The sequence below is a fragment of the Erigeron canadensis genome, chromosome 7 (genome assembly GCF_010389155.1).
Source record: "Erigeron canadensis isolate Cc75 chromosome 7, C_canadensis_v1, whole genome shotgun sequence".
Taxonomy (NCBI): domain Eukaryota; kingdom Viridiplantae; phylum Streptophyta; class Magnoliopsida; order Asterales; family Asteraceae; genus Erigeron; species Erigeron canadensis.
Genome location: NC_057767.1, coordinates 33,649,803 through 33,656,333, shown reverse-complemented (window position 1 = coordinate 33,656,333; position 6,531 = coordinate 33,649,803). Strand labels below are relative to the sequence as shown.

Sequence of the window (6,531 nt, the reverse complement as noted above, 5' to 3'; positions counted from 1 at the left end):
GCTTAATAATCAACATAAACTGTTAGACAAGTTAAGAGTGTAGACTGTAGAAAAATACTCATATTGTTTCAGCCCGAATGACTTGGTGATTCCACGACATTCAGAATTCTAAACGCAGTAGTTTTTTATAATTATCATAAGTCCATTAATTAGCATTCCAAACAAATCATAATTCAAGGCCTCTGCCACTTTGCCAAGATGGACTAATAAGAGAAACCAAACAAAAAAGCATACAATATACAAAAGATAACTTGAACAAAGACTGAGATGAATAATTGAAACTTTGATATAGTAACTTGAACTGACTGTACTACAAATACATCATTGACTAATGCTATAATCAAAACTCAAGAATGTTCATGTTGATTCACCATTTAGTTCAGGTGACAGTTCCTCCTCACTTATCATGGGTATGATATTGGTTCGAATTGTAGATGGAATATGTGATGTGCGTATGGTTTCCATCTCTACAGCTACTTCTTTCATTGTTGGTCTATTTTTTCCATTCATGTTCAAGCATCACATAGCAAGGTTAGCTGCCGAAAGAAGCTCATCCCTAGTACCCTCTTCAATCACCGTTGCATCAAAGGTAGACATAACACGCCCTTCTTCCATAGCCAACATAAAGTACGTAGCCAGACTTTTGTGCTCTCTGGATCTAGATAGCGAGATTGGCCTTTCTCTTGTTAAAAGTTCAACCAAAACAACTCCAAAGCTATAAACGTCACTCTTCTCGGTAAATTGACTAGATTGGAAATATTCAGGATCTAGGTAACCAAACGTACCTTTGACTAAGGTAGTCAAATGAGTTTGATCTATTGAAACAAACCTTGAAGTTCCAAAATCTGAAACTTTGGCCCTGTATTTATCATCCAAAAGAATATTAGTGGATTTAATGTCCCTATGGTATATTGGAATGGAAGTTGCTGAATGCAAGTAAGCAAGTGCCCCTACAACCTCGGTAGCTATTTGTAATCTCATCTTTAAAGAAATGGGAAAGTCAATAGCCTCGTTGTGAAGATGTTCGTGCAAGGTACCGTTTGGAATGAATTCCGAAACTAGCAAAGGAACATTTGTCTCTAAACAACATCCCAATAGCTTGACCACATTCCTGTGATTAACTTGTGAAAGAATGACGACCTCATTAATGAACTGCTCTAACCGGCTTTCATCAACTATCTTAGATTTCTTCACTGCCACAATTCTTCCATCCACCAGCATGCCTTTATAAACTGTGCCTTGGCCTCCTCGGCCGAGAATTCTGTTTTCATTGAAGTTGTCTGTAGCTTTATCTAACTCACGTGACGTGAAAAGTATAGTTCTATCGACTATAAAAACTGATGAGTTTCTTCTTGTTGTTTCAGAAGCAAACCACCATTACGTTTGAAAAACCTCTTTCTTTGTCTCTTCTCTTTTGATTTTTTGATTAGTTTGTATAATGCGTAGCTAAATATGACAAAGAAAACTGCACCCATGCTAATGGTAACACCTGAACCAAAACCAATGTAAAATGAAAAGTTAGACTAATTATGATCTTCCTAAATTTATATGCATGCCTAAAATCCAAGATGTTCATATAGACTTTGAAGATAACGTGTAAAGAAATATGATTTGTTCATATATACACATCAACGTTATCAGAGAAATTTTATTACAAATGTTCATATGTGTGCCAAAAAAATTTATTATTACTTTTTTTTCATAAGTATTATGTGTTCTTACTAGAAGAAACACCTCTAAAATAGATAATGATATATATTGACTAAATCATATGTCTACTATATAATACATGTTTTTCAATTTTCACCCATTTTTTTCATCATCTCTACCATCTTGTCACCTGTTTTAATCTCTTTTAGGCAGTGGCGGACTTTAATTCTTTTTTGGAGGAGTCAAAATAAACTTTGATGTTAATATATAATTTTTTTTGAACCATGAAAGATGTCAATTTGTTATCCATAACATATATTTAGTTCTAGATTTATATAAATAAACATATAGTTAAGTGTATATTTTTTATACGAGAGATAGTGCCCGCGCGTTGCGGCAGTGAGATGGTGGAGGTGAGAAGTCAAGTTATAGAGTATGATAGCCAAATGCCTTAGCCGTACGCGATCCGCCCTCAGATTTAAAAATTCGTCAAAAGTATATCGAATGACATCTCTGATGAAAGAGCATGAAATTTTAAGATTACCCACACAATTTTTATAATTTATCGATATACGGTTTTTGAGATAAAAGATTTTGAATGAATTAGAGGAATAAAATGGTTTATGGATGAGAGAGAAAATATGAGTGGTTCCGATTTAAGGAGAGAGAGAAAAAAAAATGAATGGTTGAGATTTAAGAGTATTATAGGTATATTAGGTAGAGATGTTTATATTAGTGAATAAAACAGAAGAGTAATTTAGGTAGTTCAATTACTTAATTAAGATCTAAAAAAATGACAAAATGCTTTATAGGATAATATTAGATATTAGATAGTTATAAGTGATGTTAAGTATGAGCTATTATTATGTATTTGGCGGTTTAACTATTAGTGAAAAAAGAATGGTTTAGTATTAAGAAATATATTAATGAAATAGATAATAATAATAATAATAATAATAATAATAATAATAATAATAAATGGGAAGTGATAAATTTACAACACTTATTAGCTATCTATAACAAATGTACATATTTTACTGCACAGTTTACAACTGCGTAAAGCATATATTGTTGTAGATTGGTAATAATTGTTTGTAAATAAATCATTCCACATAATAAATAGCCTAGAAGTCTCAAACCTTGATCAAACAAACATGGAGCACCTTGTACAAGTAGCCTTGACCAGTTAGACTAATTGGAACTTTGTTTTACCTTTTCGAAATCTAGAATATACAGACATTTTGAGAGGGTCATGACCCCTCCTTGCCCTTTTTAAGTTTTGTCGTTATTTTTAGGCCTATCTTTAAGCATATAAATTAAGCACATTAATAATTATGTACCTAGAATGACACCCAAGGATGACTTGCCCGGTGTATATGAATGATAACAACTGAGGGTCATGCTAGTGCTGTAATCACAGAAATTTCTTTTTCCTTTAGCCCTGCAACTTGCACACTCTTCCTTAACTAAAAACACGTAAAAAAAAGTTTACATTAAAACAAATCTTATTATTAAGTGAAACGAGAGATGGTATTCGTGCGTTACGACGGTGAGATGGTGGGGGTGATAGTTCATAGAGTGTGATAAGTCATTGGAGGTGATAGGTCATAGAGTGTGATAGCCAAATGCCTTAGCCGTATAGGCTCCGCCATCGGATTTAAAAACTCGTCGAAAGTATATCGAATGACATCTCTAATGAAAGATCATGAAATTTTAAGAACACTCATATAATTTTTATAATTTATTGATGATTAGTGTTTGAGATAAAAGATTTTGAATGAATTAGAGGAATAAAATGATTAATGGAAGAGAGAGAAAAAAAAAATGAGTGGTTGAGATTTGAGGAGAGAGATGAAAATGAACGTTAAAAGTTGTGGGGCATTAATGTATGGTATATTAATCATTATCATGTATACATTGTTAAAATTGAAAGTTGAAACTTTATTTGCTTTATAATATAACGAGAGCAAGTACCCGCTTGTTGCGGCGGTGAGATGATGGGGGTGATAGGTCATAGAGTGTGATAGCCAAATGCCTTAACCGTACGGGCTCCGCCCTCGGATTTAAAAATTCGTCGAAAGTATATCGAATGACATCTCTAATGAAAGAGCATTAAATTTTAAGAACACCCATATAATTTTTATAATTTATCGATGTACGGTTTTGGAGATAAAAGATTTTGAATGAATTGAATGAAGAAATGATTTATGGATGAGAGAAAAAAAATGATTGATTGAGATTTGAGGAGAGAGAGTGTTAGGTAAATATAAAATTGATATATGGACATTTTAAAAAAGTAAATGTTGAAACTTAAAATGTAAACATGAGAGATCTACTTTATAATATAGTATAGATATAAATATAGATATAGATAATCATTACTATCATTTTTTTTTAAAACGACATGTTAGATGCTTCACATTTTAATATTAATAAATCATAAAATTATATTGATTGGTTCATCTCTAATGAATATTGGTTTCATATATCTATTATTTTATTTTAAACTTATTTATTATGTGAGCCTTCCTGTATCAATAATTCAGTTATATATATATAGTCTGTGCTATATTAACTTTTACGCATCATTTTTACCATAATCTAGTGAATAAGATTTTATTCTATTTTTTTATTTACTTTCATACTTGTAAAAAGAACCTTATCTATAAACATATAACCAACACGATACTCACGTAATATGACGGTGGAGGCATGGGGATAACAAAATGTGGTGGTTGCAATGGGTGTTGATGGAGGCGGTGACGAGTGAGGCGGTGACGAGTGGTATAAGTTGAACTATCTTAGATGTAGATTATTTCATTAAGATAAACGTTTAAGATGTAGATTATTTTATTAAGAACAAATTGAGTAATTTCTAATAACTCTTTTTATTAGAGGGGGTTCATTTAGAGCAATTGAATCATTTTTAGTGTAACGTTCTTCTAACTATTTCAAAAAAAAAGGAGTTTCAGAATTTTTATATAACAGTAGAGATAATAACATGTACTAGTATTGCAATAGAATGTGTAAAAAACTTACGAGCGCATCCATCTCTTAAGTAAATGTTTCCTTCAAGTTCCGACGACGGGGAACACCACATTATATGCGCAATAGTACCATTAGGCATGGGCACACTTTTCTCAAACCCGTAATACATGAAATCGCTGATATCACAACAAGTTATTTGTTGGAAGTCAAGGTCTGTAAGATCCCATTCAAGTGACACCGGAACAAGCCCGTTTGAAAACCTTCCTTTCGCATACAACTCTTCTTCCACCAAAAAAGCCGACCCACATAATGAATCTCCTCCTCTATCATCATCTGTTTTCATCAAGGAGCCCTTGATCAGCTCCACTGTGTATGATGTTGGATCATGTGGATAAATTGTTGTTTCGCAAGTGATACCAAAGCATTGTCTTTTCTCTCTAACTTCAGTACTACTATCATTATTACGACCGCAAATGGTGGAACACCCACTGAGGGCTTTTCAGTTGTGAGAGATGACAGCATTGCCACATCCCTCAACCACTAGTTTGTTTCGTGACCCGGAAAACATAAAGGGGCTCCTATCAAGATTGGCACTTTTTATTTTCAGAACTGTTCTGTTTTGGCAATCAGAGACTAATGTTGGCGAATTAACAGTGATTGTCTTATTTAACAAATTAATAGCCATGACTTCAAGGTGGTTGAATGCAGCAGCTGATAGATATGGTGTGGACAAGTTGCAACTGATATCGTACCATTTGTTGAGAGAACAATTTGAACCGATGCCAAATGGAAATGGGATTTTCACATCATTTCCACACGTATCACTGCAACCTGGCTTGGCAATGTGCGGCCGATTTCTTGCAGTTGTTGTTAGTACTGTTAATGAAAGGATGATGATGATGATAAGCACATTGTAATTAGCTTTAGTAGATAAGCTCATCATCATCTTTGTTAAAAAACAAACCAGTACTAACTAATGATACTGCTACTACCAGAAAATGGAAGGAGGTGGTTAATTAAGTTGTTTAGAAAAATGATGATACTTCATTAATTAAGAGAATGGGATTTGTATAATGTGGATGTTTTTAAAACTCATACGGAGTATGATATAACTAGATGACTTAATTATTTGTAGATGTCATTATATTCTCGGAGGAAAATACTCGGATGTCAATGGCGTTGGTGGCTCATATATTGATAAGGACTTTGACCTTTGGAATTGATAAAGAGGTTTTTTAGTGTCCCGATTTTATCCCAAGAATACGTGTAATTTAAAAGTAAGAGGTAGAGAGACTCTATCTGGTATCTTGTGCATGAACAATTCAAACTTGGAATTTATTAACTACGTGGCTTTTTTCTACTATTTATTGAATTAAGATTGCAAGAGCATCAAGTTAAGATCTTATAACTAACCAAAATATCATCTCAACTCGACATTAGTTTTCATTATTTAGTTAATATCACTTTGTTCGATAAATTGGTGATCTTGTTTGGAACTTTGCTAAGACTCAAGTTTGATCCGAGTTATTGGTTAGTTGGTTGCTCAAATTTGGAGTGCATTCTCCGTTTTTGCTAAGGTCCGCATTTTGTTGGAATTTCCCATTTTCTTTCATTATTTACATTTCTTCGAACAAGATTGTCCAAAATTTGTTCAATTATATTCATTTATTTTAAACTAAATTGTTCGAAATTTTCCAAACTCAATCTTTTTCGAACAAAGATGTTTGATTTTTTTTAAAACCCAAACAAGTTTTCTTGGATATTGCTTAAAAAAAAGAAGCAAGAATAATGAGGATTAGGCCCTCCCCAATGCTAGTTTTCTCATTTTTTCTGGGCCTTTTTCTGAGAAAAAGGTTTCAACTTTTTCTCAAGAGAAAACAATAGAAAGTAGAG

At 32.9% G+C, this 6,531-nt stretch overlaps 1 pseudogene; it reads right to left on the bottom strand.

Annotated features, from left to right (window-relative positions):
• Positions 1–321: 321 nt before the first annotated feature.
• Positions 322–5,584, bottom strand: LOC122609368 (annotated as a pseudogene).
• Positions 5,585–6,531: the final 947 nt, after the last annotated feature.